The following is a 19,759-nucleotide window of genomic DNA, read 5'->3' as shown; positions in this document are numbered from 1 at the left end:
GCCGGTGGGGGGCGGGGGTGAGCCTCTGGGGACTTGTCCTGGAGCGAGGCTTCACACAGACCCACCTGGTCATCTTTGAGGGGCGGCTGGCTGGCTCAAGCGGGACAGAGTAGGACACCAAGACCCAGAGGGCAGGGTGCCATGAGGCCTTCACTTGGGAGGAAGAAAGTGACCTGATTTCTTTTTTTTTTTTTTTTTTTAAGTTTACTTATTTATGTTGAGAGAGAGCGAGAGCATGAGCAGGGGAGGGGCAGAGAGGAAGAGGGAGAGAGAGAATCCCAAGCCGGCTCCCTGCTGAGCGTGGGGCCCCATGCGGGGCTCAATCTCATGACCGCGAGATCATGACCCGAGTTGACACCAAGAATCTGACATTTACCCGACTGAGCCACTCAGGCGCCGCTCAAACGACCCGATTTCCGTGCGTACTGTTGTATGCCTACTGTTGTTCACGCGCTCGCAGGGGGTTCTCGGTGCGCACGTGCGCACGCACCGCCGCACTATTAGGCATAGACCTCCCCTCCCCCCCTCCTCCCCCCCCCTCCCCCCCCAAGGATGACACTTCCCCGCAGTCCTGGTGACCACGTGCCTTGCTGCGGACAAGAGAATGTGAAGATGCCCTGTGTTCCCTTTGGGGCGGAGCTCGAAGAGCCAGGCTATGGTGCTCCCTTATCCTCCGCAGGAAGAGACAGTCCTCGCTGCCAGCCAGGGGGGAGGGGGAGGGGGAGGGGGAGGGGGAGCAGAGGCCACGCCCACGCGTGCTGGAGACCCAGCGCGGTCGGGGGGCGGGAACCGGCCGCTGCTGTTGCGCTGCTGGGGCTGCGGTATAATCCAGCCCCCGCTGACCGTGTCCATGTGCACGGGGGGACGTAGGGGTGAGCAGGCGAGACAGTGTGCGTGTGCGTGAAACGTCTGTTGCCCCGGCGGTCGGGGTGTTGGGGGTGTTTGTTACAGCCGCCTGACCCGGCGCATGCCGGCTGATGCAGGGACCGAGTGTCCTCGCGGCTGCAGGGACGGGGGAGAATTAAGGCGCGCGTGAGAGTGTGTGTGAGGATGCCCGCGAGAGGGCGACGTTGGGAGGGAGGAAGTGAGGCCACTGTGAGGGACACCTCCCCCCCCCTCCGCCCCCCACCACCCTGTGCCTGCTCTGTCCCCGGGGGCCCCAGGTCAGGCAGGGGTCAAGATCGGCGCCCTGCCACACGGGGACTAGCCGCACCTGCGCTCCTTCCTCTTTACCTCGGAAACTTGTCTTGAATCTCTCAGCTCCTTCTCCCTGTCCTGCTGCCTCGTCCCTCCCTCCAGCCACCCTCGTCTCCATCTGGAGGGTACAGCTGCCTCCCTGTCTGGCTGCCCCCCACCCAGGCTTTTCTCCACGCAGCCATCTTTCCAAACCCAAATTGGACCCTGTGACTCCTTTGTTTCAAAGCCTTCAGTGGTTCCCTGTGGCCCCATTACCCCCTCCTTCCCATGGCTAGCACCCTCAGCCTATGTCCCGTTCAACCTGTCAGGAAGCTTACACCTCCTCTCCCCTCGGGCCCTTTGCACATGCTGTTCCCTTATGCTCTTTCCCTAGTTCACCTCTCAGCCGCCGCCTCCTCAGGGAAGTCCTCCCTGATACACACTCTCTTCCCTCCACATGTCTCGCTTTTGAAGCACCATATGCTCACGTCATGAACTTTGTCTCTCCCGGGAGTCTGTGGGCTCCTGGTTGGGCCAGGGCCTGCCCCGCCTGGCCACTGCCACCGCCACTGCCTGGCACACGGTAGGCACTTGATAAATGTTTGTGAATGAGTGCAGGAATTAGTGAATGGGGCAGCCTCTCCATCTTCTCTGGCAGGCAGGGCGCTCGGGCCTCTGGGGGCAACTAGCAACGACTGAGCCCCTCCATTCAACACGGAACGGAGATACGATCTGTGTTACTCTCCCTCCTGAGGGCAGGTGTCCAGCCTGAACTCGTCATGAGGCAGCTTCGCATAGCAGAGCAGGACACATAGGTCGCTCTCCGGGGTGGGTTCGACTTAGCCAGCCTTTCCCAGGTTCCTGCAAGTGGCCAGGAGCACCAGGAGCCAAAGGCTGGAGCACCCCAGCCCCATCCCCGAAGAGACAGACCTCATGTGCTGTCACGGGGGCAGAGGGGGTGAAGGGTCCAGGCAAGGAGTGGGGAGGTCCGGCCTCAGCCGGCAGGGCAGGCTTGCAGAGGACAGGAAGGATTATCACACAGGACAAAGCGGGCAGGGGCGGAGGGGTACGTGTTCCAGGTAGGGGCAGAGCATGAGCGAGATCTGGGAGCCAAGAAACTGATCTGCTCGAATCCCAGCTCTACCAGGGCAGAGGTCGTATGGGTACCATCCACCTTTGTCATCCCCAGAGCCTAGCACCGTAGCAGGTGCTCGAAAACTGTGGGGGAGGGGAGAGAGAAGTTTATTGCTCCGCAAGGCTTTTCTAAGTCAGTCCTCAAGCGCTGAGCTCGGACTGTGGTTCTGTCGTTTATCAGCCTTGTGAGCCGGGGCAGGTCACTTACCTCTCTGTGACTCAGTTTCCTCATCGGTAACGTGAATACGAGGTTCACGGGCCGCTGGGATGGACACCTGCCTGCCCACCACCCATCCTCTCTTCCGGGATCTGCACACTGATTCTTCCTCGGGGGCCATCCTCCCGCCTCCTGCAGTCGGTGAAGTTTGAGAGAGAACCCTTCCCCCAGCTGTCTCAAGGGCACAGGACCCAGGCGTGGCCAATCAAAGAACGCCACCCCCTGGTCTTATGATTGATTCAGGAACGTGCATGTAACCCAAGTGCAATCAGTGATAATGAGCTCTGGAACTTGTGCTTGAGCTGTTGGGAAAGAGTTATTTTGGTCTGTTCATGGGGTTATTTGTGTCTGTGTGTTTGGGGGTGGGAGTGAGGGAGTTTCTGCTACAGTTCTGAGAGAATAAGATAGCTCTGGAACTGCCCAGAGTCCTGTAAATAGAGCCTGCTTGAAGACGAAAGCAGAGTCGGGAGAAGCCAAGTCCTAATGACATTTTTTGAGCACCTGGATCCAGCTATGCCTGAAGGCGGCATTGAGCTTTTTGGTGCCTAGCACATAGTAAATATGATACAAACGGTGGCTGCTGTTAGCAGCATAGAGTCTGGTAGACAGTAGGTGCTTGGCAATGTTAGTTCCTTTCTCCTTTCACTCCCATGCCCCTGAAAACATTGTAGAATTACTCCCATCCCTCTTCCTGCCGATTACAAATGCTTCCCAGTGCATCGTGGGGCCCCGTTCAGGGCATGAGCAAAATGTGTTAATGACGGAACGTCTGTCAGAGCATTTTCCCATCAAGCTGTTCTTCTTCCCCCACTGAAGACACTCAGGGGACAAGACAGATGCTGAAAATAATGAGGCCCAGAGCTGCCATGATCTCTGCCTGGCAAATTCACAGCTTCCAGACATTCAGGCCCTGGGACAGCCTCGGGGTGGGGAGAAGGGGGATAGGGAGCCTCAGAGGTATTCGGGTGCTGACACGTCTCCATCACGCCAACAGTGGGTGCTAGGGACCGAGAGCTGCGGGCACGCCCCAATCTGCGGGGGTAGTCGGGCTATGAGTGCATTTAGTGTATGCCTGCTGGATGCTAGGATGCTGGGGGTACCGCGGTGAGTAGCACAGAGCCCTGCCTTCGCTCAGGGGTGAGTCTAAAGGAAAAGACGGGCAGGTCAACAAGCAGTCCCAGGAAGGAGTGTGGGGGAGCCGGGGTGAGGGGAGGGGCCGACCTGGCTCCTCATGGGGAGGGAACAGAGAAGGCTTCCTGGGGGCTGTTTGTGAGCTGAGCTGAGCCCTAACAGATGAGGGGAAGAGGGGTGGAGAGAGGCTCCCGCTCCGGGCAGGAGGAAGAAAGGAAGGAAGGAGAGAAATGGGGATGTTCCAAGTACATCAGGGCCTAACAGACCTCGCTAAGGAGTGCAGGTTTTAACTGGGGCACTAGGGAGCCATGGAAGGGCTAGGAGCAAGGGCTGGCCTGACTGGATTGGGGTTCAAGAGAAACCTCTCCGGCACCGTAGGGTAATGTAGAAGGAGAAATCCTGGAGGCCGTTAGAGCCCTTCAAGGGAGTGATCTTGGGGTCAGAATGACACAACAGATTCCAGGGGCAGAAGCAGCAGCCTGGGGGGGGGGGGAGGGGGCGGGGGGAGATCCGAGGCAGGGTGGGAAAGGAGGCCCAGGGAAAAGATCTCAAGCTCAAGGCCTTGCCTCTTACGACCAGGCCGTAAAGTTCCTCCTCTGGAAAGCGGGGCTGAATAGTATGTGCCCTGCCAGACTCAGAGGGTTGGCATGAAACCTATGTGCAGGGGTGACTGGGACAGTGACTGGGACAGTGTAAAGCAGCAGAAAGCAATATTCCTCGGTAAAGGGAATAAATACTTTGCCGGCTGTAAGGTCTCTGTTGCTTGTAACACAAAAGCAGCCACAGATTGATACACAAATGAATGGGCGTGGCTGTGTTCCAATAAAACTTTATTTCTTGGCCCGCGGGTTGGAGCTGGCCAACTCCTGGTTTAAAGTGATACGCAGTGGGGTGCCTGGGTGGCCCAGTCGTTAAGAGTCCAACTCTGGGTTTCCGCTCAGGTCGTGATCTCACAGTTCGTGGGTTCGAGCCCCACACCGGGCTCTGCACTGACATCACGGAGCCTGCTTGGGATTCTGTCTATCCTCTTTCTCTCCCCCTTCCCCTGCTTATACTCCCGCTCTCTCTCTCTCTCTCTCCCTCCCTCCCTCTCTCAAAATAACTAAACATTTAAAAAATAAACTGATATGCAGATACCAAGCCTTCCTTATCACCCTTGACATATCCTCTGAGCTCTTCCTACGTAAAGAAAGTTCTTCCTACTTTCTTCATCTCCATAGCCCGGAGGCAAAGAACATCCTGTTCCCTGGGGACCCATTTTATAGATGAAAAGGGGAAGCAGAAGGGGAACTTGCACTTAACTGGCACTTCAGGGGTGTTTTATCAACCGTTTATGAGGTAAATGACCGGACCTTGGAGATCCAATCCATGGATAGCACCCATACCCCCAGTTGCTAATCCCACACCCGTGGCAGACATCACTAATCAATCCCAGCACGCTTTTCCAGAGAGCAGCGAGTTGGCTTCCAGATTCTCAAGTCAGCATCCCAGGCACCCACCTCCAATTTAGGTCGACAACTGAGAAGAAATGGGATTGAAGTTCAACCTGCCTATGTTGTGGATGAAGGAATGGGAAAAGGGGCTCTCGGGAGGAGTCTCTGGGCCAGCTGGTACCCTCTGGCTGCCCGCTTTACCCAGCCGCTCCAGAAGCTCCAGAGCAGCCCTCATCCAGCTGGGCAGGGCGGGGGTGCCAGGGAGGAGCACAGCTGGGCAGCTGGCACGGGCTCACCCCAGTGCTTCCCGGCCCATCCGCGCCGTGATCGCTCTCTTCTCCGCCCGCCTGCTCCCTACAGCTGCTCTTTTGAAAGCCCCGCATGGGAAGCTGTTGATGTGGCTCTCTGTTCCCTTTTCAGACCATTGTCGTCTCTTTGGCGCCAGCCGTGGTCTTCTCTTGGCCGCTTAATTAACAGTATTATTAATGCTCAGAGGAAAGATCGCCTAGAGCCTTTCTCATAGCAACTCTCGCTTGGGAGTACGAGCCGCAGGCAGACAGGAAGCAGGGGCCGGTGCCAGGAGATGCCCCCTCCCCACCTCCGGGGCCCTTCACTTGCCAATGCCCAGCTGGGCCGCTCAGCCCCACCTCCCCCCACCCCCCAGGGCAGCCAACGAAGGCAGGAGGGACGCAGAAGCGGCTTGCGGCAAACCTGTGTGCAGGTAACCAAGGCTGATGGATAAACCCTGTTCTGAGCTATGGGTGTAAGTCTTAGGCAAGAGACATGAGGGCCCAGCCCCAGGTTGGGCTCAGAAACCAACACTTGTGTTCTCACCAGCCCCATGCGGAGAAGCAGCAGAAAGAATAGATGGAAATCACGCCCAGTAGCTGTGTGACCTTGAGCCAACCCACCACTGTCTCTGTGCTCGGATTCCTCTTGTGTAAAAGGAGCTCACAACGCACGCGGTCCTGGGCCAAGCCGCCCGTGCGCAAAATCGCACCCAGGCCTTGTTCTGGCAATCTCCTACCATGTAACAGATCACCCCAAAATTTGGGGTAGGGACTCAGCAGAGATGGCTCACCTCTGCGCCTCCCAGCCTCAGCTGAGGCAGAACCACAACGGAGTAGAGGGTCAACTTGGTCCATTCGCTCCGCTGACAGATCGGTCCTGGTTGGGAGCTTGGCTGGGGTCTCCCAGCCTAACCCTAGATCTAATCCTAACCCTAACCACGTTCCTAGCCACGGGCTGCCCGAGGTTCCTCGGAACGCGGTGGCCGGGGTTCCAGGAAGGAGCGTCCCAAGAGAACCAGTCGCAAGTGTGTGGCATTTTTACGACCTAGCCTTGGAAGTCACAATGTCACCCGCACTGTTCCCTGTCGGTCCAGGCAGTCGCACATGCCCACCCAGGTTCAAGGTGAGGGGATTTAGACTCTACCTTTTGATGAGGGAGTGGTGAGCTCCTACCAGGGCACAATGGACGAAAAATATTGTCACGACTATCTTTGGAAAATACGGTCTGTCGCGTTCTTCAAAACAACCGCGAGGTAGGTACAGATATCGCTAGCCCCATTTCACAGATTAGGAAAATGAGGTTCAGAAGAGGTTAAACAATCTGCCCAAAGTCGCACGGCCAAGTGGCTGAGCAGAGATTTGGACACGGGCAGTCTGACTGCAAAACTTAGGGCTTTCGTACTCTTTTCTTTTTTTCTCTTTTAGCTGCAAAGCATTTTTTTCTGATAAAATCTTCTAGGGAAGATCTGTGAAAGGCGGAGGTGGAGGGGACAAAGTGAGCGAGGGCCCTGCTGTGGCCTCCGTGTTCTCAGGACCCCAAATTCCCAAGAAACTGTCTGAAAACCCCCAGGTAAGCTTCTCCCCAAGTCCCATCTAGGCAACAAGGAAACTTCATCCATCATATAGCTGGTCCACCCGTTCCTCATCCCTGGGCCCATCGTCTTGTTTTACGGGCCTCCTGAGTCTCTGATTCTCCTCCACGATAATCCTCACGACCCAGGTTGCTTATCCTAGCCCCATCCCCCATCGCATCTCCTGGTTCTCATTGGAGGTGATGTGGGTTTGTGGGGTTTTTCTAGTGTTTATTTACTTATTTTGAGAGAGAGAGAGAGAGAGAGAGAGCGCATGCGAGTGGGGGAGGGGCAGAGAGACAGAGAGTGAGAGAATCCCAAGCAGGCTCCACACTGACAGCGTGGAGCCTAACGCAGGGCTCAATGCCACAAACCATGAGATCATGACCTGAGCTGAAACCAAGAGTCGGACGCGTAACTGACCGAACCACCCGGGTGCCCCTCGTTGGAGGTGATGTTTCAAACAGGTAAAGGAGGGTCAGGTGAAGGAGGGTGGGGGAAGGGTGGTCTAGGTGGAGGGATCAGCATGCACGAAAGCCCAGAGTACAGAGTAGCTTGGGGACAGAGCATGAGCAGGAAGTGGCATAAGCTGAAGCTGGCAGGATGGCAGGGGTAGGGCAGGAAGGGGGGGGGGAGGTGGGAGGGACTTTATTTTACAGACAATGGGGAGCAGAACCACGGAAGGGTTTCGAGCAGGGGAGAGAGCTGGAATCACATCCCATCTTCAGAAGGATCACCCTGGCCATAGTATTATGGCCGTGGATTGGCAGGGGTGGGGTTGGAGGGGGCGGGGGTGGCTGGACTGGAGGAGATTCGGTCATTCTGGAACCACCGGCCCTTGGTGCTCAGAGCGGGTGGGGAAAGAATGCCTGGGGCTCTCTCTGGTTGGGGGACAGGGTGGCTGGTCATTTCTAGCCGGGGCCACTGTCCCTGTGTCTACGAAACTCCCAACATGACAGCTCCCAGGGACACAGCATGAGATAGATGTTCGGAAGAGGGGTGACTCACCGGAGCCCCCCCCCCAAACTGCCAGCCTGGGTGCTCTGACGTCAGCCGGAGGCTTCTCCCTGGCCCCGACTGCTTGAGCATCACGTGGTGGCTTTGACAGGAACATGTTTTAACTTTAAAAAGAGGAGTTTAAAAATAGCCGCCTTGTCACGAGGTGCAGGGAAGAGAGACGTCCCCACTCACCCACCCACCCACCCACAGGAGAGAGGTGGAAAGTCACCGGCACCTCACAGAGCTGCGCCGGTGGGGGGGCCACCCCCTCCTCGTCACCCTGAGCCGGATCGGGGCACCCTCGTGCAGGTTTCCTGGCGTCCTGCGCTCAGAAGTCCTCTGCTGTGCCTTATGCAAATCATCTCGGCATTCAGGGACATCTGCCAGCTTCGCTTCTCTCCTCTTGGGGCTCAGCGAGTGTGGGGAAAGCAGTTCCTGCAGCCATCATCGTGGGGAGGGGGGGGGCAGCAGTGATCCAGGGGAGGCTGAAGAGGTATCGCTCAAAGCCTGGCTCGCCACACCGGGGCGCCTAGATTCAAGCCTTCTCCCTCTCCCCTCCTTGCTGGGTGACCCTGAGCAATTGATTTAACAACCTCTCTGGGCCTCGGTTTCCACATCTGTAAAATGGGACCCACGACCAGGGAGACCAGGGACGCACTGGGGGGGGGGGGGCAGCGTCTGGGAGGCTGGAGCCGGATCCCCCATGTCGTCCACGCAGGCCCACTTCCCACCTCGGCTCTCGGCAGAGAGCATGGCCCGCGGGGACAGCCTGGGTGCCTTCGAGCTGCTTGATTAATGTTCCATTTAGTGCGATAAACAATACAATTACTCAACCCTTACAAACCCCACTCTGAGTGGGGTGGGCAGGCGGGGTGAGCAGGCAGGACCAGCCTTCCGAGTCAGCCCTGCGATTAATTGCAGGCACTTAAGCAGTTCTAGAAGCCTGTGTCACACCTCAGCCGCGGAAAGTGTGGCCGTTGGGGGGGCGGTGGACGAAGACGGTGTCTCGTGCGCCAGCAAAGGGGGTGCAGCCAGACATGGCTCAGGGAAGACGCTCTCCCCTTCTCCCCCCACTGGCGTTGCCTGTTCTCTGTCGCAGTGAACCTGCACGGTGAAATAATGACATAACCTCAGAGGCATCCAGTGCCAAGCCCTGATTGAGTGCTCCCACATCCAGAGTGGTTGCTCAGGTAGCTCGGCTCCTGTTGGCTGGGTTCACTCTCGTATCCGGGGCTCGACTGCCGTTGGCTGATCTAGGCCGGTCTCAGCGACTCCACTCCGTTCCGTGTGCCCCCCCATCCTCCAGCAGGCTAGCCCAGGCTTCTTCCCTGTGGCAGCTGGGCAAGGGTTCAGGACAGAGTGGAGACAGCAACCCCCCTTGAAAGCCCAGGGCGGGCCTGCCATGGTGCCCTTTTGTGCCACGTTCTATTGGCTAACACAAGTCACAGGGCAGAGCCCGGCTTCAGGGCCTGGGAGAGAGACTCAGCTCTCCATGGAAGGAGCGGCAAAGCCACATTATTAAGCGGCATAGATAGGAGGGGCGCCTGGGGGGGCTCAGTCGGCTAAGCGTCCGACTTCGGCTCAGGTCATGATCTCACGGTTCGTGGATTCGAGCCCCGCATCAGGCTCTGTGCTGACAGCTCGGAGCCTGGAGCTGCTTCGGATTCTGTGTCTTCCTCTCTCTCTGCTCCTCCCATGCTCTCTCTCTGTCTCTCTCAAAAACAAATAAAACACGAAAAAAAAATAATAATAGGCGTAGATAAGAGAAGGGTTGGAGAGGAACTGAGGCCTTTTCCTTCAACCTAGCACCACCCACCCCACAGTATTAGATTTGTGTGCACCAGCAGAATAGCATAGACATTCTGGCTCCACCATTTGCCAGCTGTGGGACCCGGAGGGAGCCCCCTGGCCGCTCTGCATCTCCACTTCCTTATCTGTAAAATGGGGATCACACTAAACACCGCCTCCGAGGGCACTGTAGGATGCAATAAAATAATTCCTACGACAGGCTTAGCACGGTGGCTGGCACGGCACTGAGCTCTTCAGAAGTGGGGGTGATTATGATTATTAATATCTGTAAATAGGAATATTAATACCCATCTAGAGAGCAACTCTAAGAAACAATGAGGTTAATGAACCATGGAGGTGCCTTGGAAGCCAGGAAAGGCTTGCATTTATCAAAACCGCTTTAGTCGTATGAGACAGAAACAGAAGTCTAATTAGCTTAAGCAAAACAGAAGAAGTTCTCAGCTCTCGTCACCAAAACTTCTGTGAGGCGGGTAGGTGCGAGGATGCCAACCTCACCTGGACATTTCCTTTGTCTTCACCTGCTTCTCTCTTTACCAGACACCTTCTTTCTCTCAGACCAGCCTCCCTTCAGAGCCGCGGACATCCCCCCCCCCACCCCCACCCCCACCCCCGACAGCTCAGGGCTCTTCTCTATGGAGGAAAAGGAGCTGTCTCCATCCTGCCTAAGAGCAGAAATCTCAGGGAAGGGATCTGATTGGCCCAGTGTGAGTCACATGCCCAATGTGAGTCACATGCCCAATCACTGACCAATCACTGCAGTCCGGGGGTGGGATATTATGATTGGCAGCCCCATTCAGAAACACGTGTTGAGAAAAGCAAGAACAGGTGTCTGGAAGGGAAGGGAGTCTGGATAAACCCAAAAGGTCTGCTTTGGCTCTGCTCAGCCCTACTCTCCAGGGTCTGCTTGTGCCATTGAGCGGATAGAATCCCCTAAGTCCAAGCAAGGGAAAGAGACTCACCCAGGTCACACAGCAGGAAGATAAAACCTCATTCCCAACACTGTGTGATCCTGTGTCTCCCACAGGGAAGAGCCTCTCGCGCCCAGGCAGCCCTGCTCAGCACCTCTCCCAGCCTGGCCAAATTCCCCTGAATCTTGGTCCCTGTCCACGTGTCCCTGGCATGCTCACGGGATGAGCCGTGGTATTCGGTTGCTGGCACCTGGACGGGCCGCCACAGCCCCAGTGCTGCCGGTCCCGTTCCGCTGCGTCTGAGTTGTCAAACATCTCAGAAGCAATTGCCCACATATTTTAGGTCCGGCCAAGGCAGCCTGCCTTTGTCCAGAGTCATTCGCTGTATATTCCAAAAGAAATTGGATCCATATGCACCAAATTCCTCCACACTCGTCTCACACGGGCCAGGGTTTGGCACGAAAGGGCCGAGGGCTGTGGAAAGGCTTCTCCACCTTCCCTGGGGACCAGAGCACAGCCACCAATGCCGAGGGGATGACCAGACCCCAGCCAAAGGGGCAGCCGGTGCCTTCAAAGTCTAAACCCATAGGATCAGAGCAGGACAAAGCCCGGGACGAGAGGAACCCTGCCACCTCAGTGCCCCCGGCCTGGGAGGAAGGCGGGGACACAGCCTCTCCCACCAGCGGCCTGAAAGTGGGAGGCGTGGAGTCCAGAGCACCCGTAGAATCTGTCCGTGGTCTCACTACCTCCAAAATCCCTGCTCCTGCTCAAAGCTCTGCCATGACTCCCACCGCCCACAGAATAAATCCCTAGCCCTTTCATACGACACAAGGGTCCTTCCCTCGCGAGACCCCGCCCCACTTTGTCACCCACACCCTGCAGTCTCAGGCACATCAAATGGTTTTCCTCTCTCCCAGGTAGAGGCTTTGCTTCCCCGCGGCTCCAGGCCATGCGCCAACAGCTCCCTCCACGCAGAGCAGAACGTTCCTCCCAGTTCCCTGTCAAACTCCCAGTGACTCCCCTGAGCTCGGCTCAAATGGCTCCTTCTTGATACAACTGCCACTAAAGTCTAGCTACGCAGCATTGCCTGCGGAAGATTCTGGGCTTCTTTGTCACAAAGGGAGCTGAGCAAGAGGCAGGGTGGCGGGGGGGGGGGGGGGATTGCTAAAGACACATTAGCACCAACAGGCGTCTCTCCCCGTGTCATGGGAGCAGCCGAAAGGACGAGGCTGTCTCACTAGGGAATTTGATCATTTATCCCACGTCCCATGGAGGGGATTGTCACCCCACCCTTCAGGACAGGAAGGACGTGCCCGGCGGATGTTTCACGCAGGACTCAGCCTCCCCTGCCGTCCTCTCTGGGCAGAGCCAGCCTTATAGTCTTAAGGGGTTTGCCTTTTCACGACTGAGGTTATGTCATTTATCCTTCTTTCAAGCAGACATCCCTGGCTCACATCTCGACCTCACCCTTTCTTGTCTCTTTGGACTTAGTTTCCCCAACCATACCGTGGTGGTACGAGAGGGCCCCGGGGAGCCCTTCCCGTCCCAGGCAGGGAGACACAGGCGGGGGATCTGGCAGGCCTGTGCGCCATCCGGCAGGCCCGCCCACCCTGACTGTGAGAACAGGACCGACCTACCCAGCAGGTTGGCTGGAAGCTGCCACTGTGCCTCTGCTCCAGGTGAGCAGACTTGGAGAGGGGAATGCCCTCCTCCTTGCACGAGGCTCTTGTGGGGCCTGAACGGTGCTCTCCGAGCACGGAACCCGGCACCTCGGAAAGCGCCAAAGACACTGGCTGTGCCTGACTCCTGGCTCGCATCCATTCCGCTCCGGGAGGCCGGAGGCAGGAGAGCGGGCTGCGGAGGGACCCCGGGAGGCCACGAGCCCGGAGTGGCCAAACCCAATGCCCGTCCGCTCCGGGGAATATGCCTTTAAAGCAGTAGCCTGCGAGACAGAGGGTTTGGCTGGAACCGTAAAAAATAATAATAATGATAATTTCAGAGAAAATGCAAATGACCCATGAAAATGAGCTACAGATGGTACCTGACTCCCAAAAGAGTGTCACCCTGGTCCCCTCCTGGGCCCTACGTCAGCACCCCTCACCCTTCCCCCTCCCCACCCAGCTGACCCACTGTGCCCCCTAGGAGGGAGTTTCAGAGTAGCCAGCTGAGTGGGAGGGAGGGGGAAGGCCCAGCAGTCGCCTTCCTGATCGAGGAAAGGAGGGAGGGGCCAGACCTGCCTGTCATCTGCCTGCTGACCCGTGACTGCCTCAAACCACCTCAGCTGCTCACTCCTAGGGGTCAGGCCCTGCTCCTGGGATGCCATGAGGATTTGATCTGGTCCCTCTCTGCCCCAGGAGAGAGGCTGAGGCTCTAAAACTTCGATGCCCTAAAGGACAACTCCAAGTGAGGCTTGTCTACCTCACTGGCCCGTCTCCTTACCACCCTTCCTGCTCTCCTTCCACTCCACCCCCTCAGGCCTCCTTGCTGTTCTCTGCCCCCATCAAGTTCTTCCTGCCTCAGGGCCTTTGCACTTGCCAGTTCCCTGGCTGAAGGCAATTTTAAATCTCACCTCTTCAGAAGAACTTCTCTGATCCCCCAATACACAATAATCCCAACCGATTCTTTACTGAAGTGCCCAGTTCATGTGCTTCATGGCTGTCTTCACAACTAGTAACAGTGCACCGGATTGTGTTTGCTCATTAACTGGTAGAGCTAAGTTCATTTGTTCACCAGTGTTTCCCCAGGACCTCGCGCCATGCCAGGAACGCAGAGGTACTCGAATATTTGTGAGGTGGAGAAATGGGATGTTCCTTGCCTGGCAGCTTGAAGAAACAAAGAATAGGCCATCTGAGAAGGGTTTTGAAGGATGAGTAAGAGTTCACCAGGTCAGGGGGGCGCGGGGGAGAGGTAGTGGAGGCAGAAAGAGCAGAAGGATGTGAGCAAGTGTGGCCCGGTTGTTCGGGGCCCACGGGTGAGATTCAAGTGGCCTGGGCTTAAAGCCAGTTCCCCCATTCGCAGTGACTTTGGGGGAGTCGCTCAGTTCCCTGAGCTCAGTTTTCTCATCTCCAGGTTGATAGGGCGAGGGTTTGGTGAGAAGATTCGCAGGCTTGGCATGGTGCTGGGCTCACAGTCAGCTGCATAAACAAAGCAGCTGAGATTTTCATGCAGAGACTCAGCTGAGGAAGGGAGGGAGGGAGGGAACCGGAGAGGGAAGAAGAGGGGGGGGAGGGGGAAGGCGGCAGGAGGGAGGGAGGGAGAGAGGGAGGGAAAACCTGACACATCTCGGCCTTCAGCTCTGCCGGAGAGCCGGGTTCCAAGGAGAAATCTGGGCTAGGGACGTGGTCCAAGAATTGACCAGGTTGGGGATGGGGTTTGGGGTCACATGACCCCTGCGTCTCCCCTCTGGGGCCTCCGGCTCAAGCCTCTATCCATGCCTTCACCTCCCGTCCTCAAGGTCCTAGGCTTTGGCAGTTTTGCCCCGAAACCCTCTGCCGAGGCCGCGGCCTCCTCCAGAAGTGCCCTTTCTCCAGCTACCGGAACCCTCAGCAACGACACCTCGGTCAGACGTTGTCACTAATGTCCCACCCTCTGGCCACTGAATCAAGGGGTGATCCGAGTCGCGGCCTCCGGTCTCGGGGTCTGGGAGCTTCTAGGCAGCGTCTCTAGGCTTGGAGGAGAGGGCTTCGTCCACCAGAGAGGGAGTGCCTCAAGGACCGGGATCGGGTCAGTCTTGCCCGGCACATAGTAGAGAGTCAGCTAACATTTGTTAGCCGAGTAAATAAGCAAATGTTTGAACTACGGGAGGCGGGGAAATGAATGGCTTCTGTAGACTCATTTTCACTTCTGTCCCTTCCCAGCACCAGCACCCCTCCCTGGGAGGCAAGCCTGATTTTCAATCCAAATACGAGAAGCTGAGGTCCCGCCGGCGGGGGGGCGGGGGGGGGGGGTCCTAGTTTGGCAATCTACAACCTCATCTGGGCCTCTTTGGGCCTCAGCTTCCCCATCCGTAAGGGAAGCGGTGCCCGCGAACAGGGCCACCAGCTTCCCGAGCTGATGACCTACACGGTCCACAGGACCTCTCGTGCTCACAGGGGCCCATGTTTCGTTTCAGGTTCTGCTGTCCCCGTCTTAAAATTCATACTAGTTTTATCTTTGAACTTGGGTTTTCTTCTTGTTGTTGTTTTAAGTGTATTTATTTTGAGAGACACAGAGAGAGAGAGCACGGGGGAGGGGAGAGAGGGAGGGAGAGAAAGCAAATCCCCAGCAGGCTCCCCACGGGCAGAACCCCATGCGGGGCTCAAACTCACAAACCGGGCGATCGTGACCTGAGCTGAAATCAAGAGTCCCACGCTTAACCGACTGAGCCCCCGAGGCGCCCCTGAACTTGGGTTTTGTAAGTGAAGTTCCCGGAGACCAGGTGAGCAGAGGAAATACACGTAATTCACACGTCCGCTGCTGCCTCCCGCTGCCCGGTTCCCGTGTGTGGCTTTCTAGATTCCCGCTGTGCACGGGTGTCGGGCGAAAAGCAAATCCAGAAGAAGGCAAGCAGTCTGCACCTAAGACTGTGGCAGCTCCGAGGGGCCCCACTTTGCACGCGAACGTCCTCCGAATGCAGACAGAAGGCAGCGGGAGAAACACCCACGGACCGGACGGACAGCCAGAGAACTTCCTGGTCTCCCTTCTGATTCGCGTTCCCAGATGCTGAAAAGGAAGCTAGAACATAGAGTAACCTCTAATTCTTCTTCCTTCCAGTCTTCCCCCTCTCATCGGGGAGCGGGAGGCAGAGTGTTGGCAGAACGCGCGTGTCTCAAGAAGTGAAATAAAAACAGCCGAGCTCGGTTGGAGCAACATCGCCACGGCTCTCATTAAAACAAAATACATGCGGGCACGCGCACTCCGAATGCGAAACCGTGTGGTTTTGGCGATTCGGCGGAGGGACTAAAAGCCCTTCGATTTCTGCTTCAAGGTGGCCGTGCGCAGTATAAGGTTGAGCGGCCACATTCATGCTCATAACTTAAAAGCTTTAATTTTTCTTGGGCACCTGGGTGGCTCAGTGGGTTAAGCATCTGACTTTTGCTTTCCGCTCCGGGCATAACCTCACGGTTTGTGAGTTCAAGCCCCGTATCAGGCTCTGCGGTGACAGTGTGGACCCTGCTCAGGATTCTCTCCCTCTCTCGCTGACCCTCCTTCGCTCGTGCTCTCTGAATAAACAAACAAAGAAACAAACTTTTTTTAAAAATGAAAACAATAAAAGCTTAATTTTTCTTGGCTTAGAACCGCATTGAACAGCCAGTAAAAACCATCATGGCGAGTCGAGGGAGAGGCTCCAGAGGAAACGGAAAACTTTATATTTTAGTACGCTTTTTTCCTGCTTTTTGAACCAGGGGACCGTATTTTTATCTTGCACCAGGCCCTGTCAATTATGTAGCCGACCTGCCCTTAACTGGCAAGAAGGCCAGCCCAGCACACGGCCCACAGCCCTTGGTCCTCCAGTCGCAGAAGGAGCTGGCCTGGCCTCCCCACAACAAGGGGTTGGCAGTCACCAGGATGGGACAGCTGGATGACTGGGGTTTGCTCTCAACCTGAGCTTTACCATCTGGCCCAGATGTCAGAAGTCTATACCCCACATCCCGACGATCAAGTCAGAGAGTCTGGATGGGGGACCTGCCCTTCTGTGGCCTTTTTTTTTTCTTTTTAAATTTCTTACGTTATTTATTTTTGAGAGAGACAGAGGGAGGGGCAGAGAGAGAGAGAGAGACATAGAATCGGAAGCAGGCTCCAAGCTCTGAGCTGTCAGCACAGAGCCCAATGCAGGGCTCAAACCCACAAACTGCAAGATCATGATCTGAGCCGAAGCCAGGCGCCCAACGGACTGAGCTGCCCAGGCACCCCTCTGTGTGGCCTTTTAACCATCCCCCGGCCGCTGCCCTAAGTGGCACAGTTTCTGACCACAAGGGAGACACCCGCCGCAGACCCCAGAGAGAAAAGCTACTTCGTTTCCGAGCTTGAGCAGCTATAAATGCCTTCCACATCCAGTAGCTGTCATTCAGTCCTCCTAGAAGTCCTCCAAAGGGCTCCTTGAGCCCATTCGAGGGGTAAAGAGATTGAGGGCGGGGACAGCCGGGCTTGCCTTAGGTCCCAGGGCCAGCAGGAGCTCCGACAGGATTTGAACTCAGGCCTAGCCGACAACCTTCCAGCGTCCCACACACATGCCTCCAGCCCCCAGTGGAGCCGGGCTCTGGGGACCGTTGACGATTCATTCCGACACCGCCTTGCCCGCCGTGGGCACCAGTCGCTTATGGCCCAGGCTTGTTCTCTTATCTTCAAGCTGGTTGTGACCATGGTGTCCATTTCACAAGCCATTCACTATCCTATGCCCACACCCACCTTTAACACAATACCGGGGAAAATTTCTGAGAAAACCTGAGTGCTCAGCGTAGGGTTAGGGGTTAGGGGTTAGGGTTAGGGCTAGGGTTAGGGTTAGGGTTAGGGTTCCTCACTGGCTTCCTCATCCTTAAATGAGGTTTGGTGACTCCACAAACCCGGCTACGTGTAGACATGGGTGTAGACGTTAGGCCGCACGGCCCAGGGTGAGCTCCGCAAGGCAGAGGCTTTGCTCCTGGGTCCTCCGAGGCTGACGCGGTATCCGGCATCTGGCAGATTCTCAATAAATATTTGCTGAATGAACGAATGAGTGAGTGAATGAATTCTAGCAGTAAAGGATCACACTCTGTCCCGCGCAATCCTGAAATCCAGAAAGGTTCTTAAATCAGCAAGTTCTTAGATTCGTGTGCCCGGACGCCTTTCTTTATTTTGCACCCTAATGAGACTATTCCAGTGCTTTCTTATATTTGATGGCAGCCCCCGGAAGGGTCACAGAGCACATGGGAGCACTTGCTCACCTTTTTAAGTTCTCCCAAATTCTGGATCTGGAAATACAGGTGGCCCCCCACGGGTTCCATGCAAGAGGGTCGCCTTGGCTTCGACATCAGCAATAGTCAACTCCACACGCTATACATATAGGCAATGACCAGCCACCATGAGCCCTCATGTCCCCCAGTCACCCCATCTCACAGATGGGTAGATGGAGGACCCCGGAGGCGAGTCCTCAGGGTCGCACGGGGTTTGTGCGGCAGAAGCAGCCCTTCCCAGCTCTTGTCCTCTGCTCCTCCCTATACGTTTCCCCTCCCCCTCTGCCTGGCCTTGGTGCCTCAATGAGCCCTTTGTCCTCCGAGGGGCTCAGAACTCCTGAGGGTTCCTCCTTGGGACAAAGGCTGGAGGAGTAGAGGCTGCTTGGGGTGGTGGGGGGGGGGCCTCCAAGGCAGGGCCAGGAAGAATGTGTTCCTGCGGTGAGATTCCCCTGGGGTCAGGCTCCTCCCACCCTTGGGGAAGGGCTGTAATGGTGGGGACAAAGGTTCCAGCCAAAGCGCGCCCGGTCCGGGCGGTCCCCGCAGCCCCCACAAGCCCCCACTCCAGGCCTCATACATCCGGCCAGACCTGCAGGGCTCTAGCTCAAGCAAGAGGAGGAGGCAGAGAGGCAGAAGTTTCTACCTCCCACTGGAGGCAGAGGGCCAGAGCGGTGGCCGCCAGGATCCCTTAGCCCGTACCACACCCTGCCCTGCCAGGAGGAGGGGGCACCAAAGTCGGGGGCCCCTTCCTCCCAGCCTCTCCGCCCAGCCTCTCTTCCCCACCTCGTTGGTGACAACAGCCAAAAGGAAGAGAGAAGATTTGGCCAGGTCCTGCCCTGAGCAGGCAACAGAGCATTTATCCAGGGATTACTGCACAGAGGGCACCAGTGGGGCAGGAAAAACAAAATGAACCTGGCCCCGTGAACCTGAAAGCCTGGCGGGCTGTGTGTCTTCAGGTAAGCAGCTATGCCTCTCTGAGCTTCGCTTGTCTCTCGCCCAGTGGGAGCTGGCCAGGCCTGGCCCTGGGCCGAGCACGATTGAATCTTCATGGCCCTGGAAGGGGGAGGTGCCGCCAGCTGCCCAGGTGACCTCAGCCAAGCGGCTTCACCTCTCTGTGCCTCTGTTCTGGTTCCTCCTGAGTCCGCACCATCGCTAGGAAAACAAGGTGACCACAGGGCCTTTGCTAGGAGGGATGAGTTTGTCCTCTGTTTGCTCAAACCTCTGTAAAAAGCACAAGTAGAAGAAGATGACCCCTTGCCAGCCCACAAGCTGGGAGCTCAGATCTTCCCGGCATCGGCCAGCCACACAGCTCCTGGGCGAACTTGGCCCACAGATGTTTGCCTGAGCCTCCTTTCCTCATCTGTAACCGAGGAAGGGTTCTGAGGCCCTCACTTCCCACGGCTGGCGGAGCACTAAATGTACAGGATGGGTGCCTAGCCGGCACTTGGGGTACGGTAGGCAATCAATAACCGTTGGCTGGACAGGTTCTGCTAACAGGCTAGGGTGTTCCCTCAATGCCCCCAGGAGTTCGCCATTTTCAATGTCCGCCTTCTATCTTTCCCTCAGAGAAAGCTTGCCTTGGGAGGCATCCAAGGCTGATACTGGTTGAAGCCCATTTTTCAGATGGGGAAAGTAAAGCCCAGAGAGGCGCCTCTTGGCTGCTCAGTGGGGAATTTGGCACTGGCTTCCTCGCTCCACGTGTTCGGACCCCACCGTGGGCCCTGACCCGGCTGGGCTGGGGCTTCCTGGTGGCCACAGAGCACAGGCAGAGTTTGGGATGGGGATTCGGGCAGGCCTGGGTTCAAATCCCAGAAAATGGGGACAAGAAGCCTGAGCTTACAGTTGGAGCATCGCAAGTCCCTGTGCACGGGCGCAGTGAGAGGCAGGCAGTACCCGCAGTGACAGCATTATTCCCGCCCTCCTTCCCACCCCGGAAAATCAGAAACGGGACCGGGAACCCCAAACCATCCCAAGATAAAAGGAGAGCTTCTAGCTCGAGTACGGGAGCATTCACGGCCATTCCCTGGTGCCCCCAGGTCTGCCTGCAGCCACAGGCCCCGAAGCTGTCGCCTCTGGCCTGGCAGCCTCTGCACACAGAGGTGCTGGTATCACCTTCCTCCCCAAAATGAAGTGAGATGAACAGCTGACACCCAGGGAGCTTTGATGGGAGCCGGAGATGCGCA

At 56.8% G+C, this 19,759-nt stretch overlaps 1 long non-coding RNA gene across 1 annotated transcript; it reads left to right on the top strand.

Moving 5' to 3' along the window:
• Nucleotides 1-1,084: 1,084 nt before the first annotated feature.
• LOC123587815 lies at nt 1,085-2,828 on the top strand. Its single transcript, XR_006707539.1, has 2 exons — nt 1,085-1,759; nt 2,492-2,828. It is a non-coding gene; the product is annotated as an uncharacterized LOC123587815 (long non-coding RNA).
• The last annotated feature ends 16,931 nt before the right edge of the window (nt 2,829-19,759 follow it).

Source organism: Leopardus geoffroyi, chromosome D3 (genome assembly GCF_018350155.1).
Source record: "Leopardus geoffroyi isolate Oge1 chromosome D3, O.geoffroyi_Oge1_pat1.0, whole genome shotgun sequence".
NCBI lineage: Eukaryota > Metazoa > Chordata > Mammalia > Carnivora > Felidae > Leopardus > Leopardus geoffroyi.
This window is presented reverse-complemented; position numbering and strand designations above follow the sequence as displayed.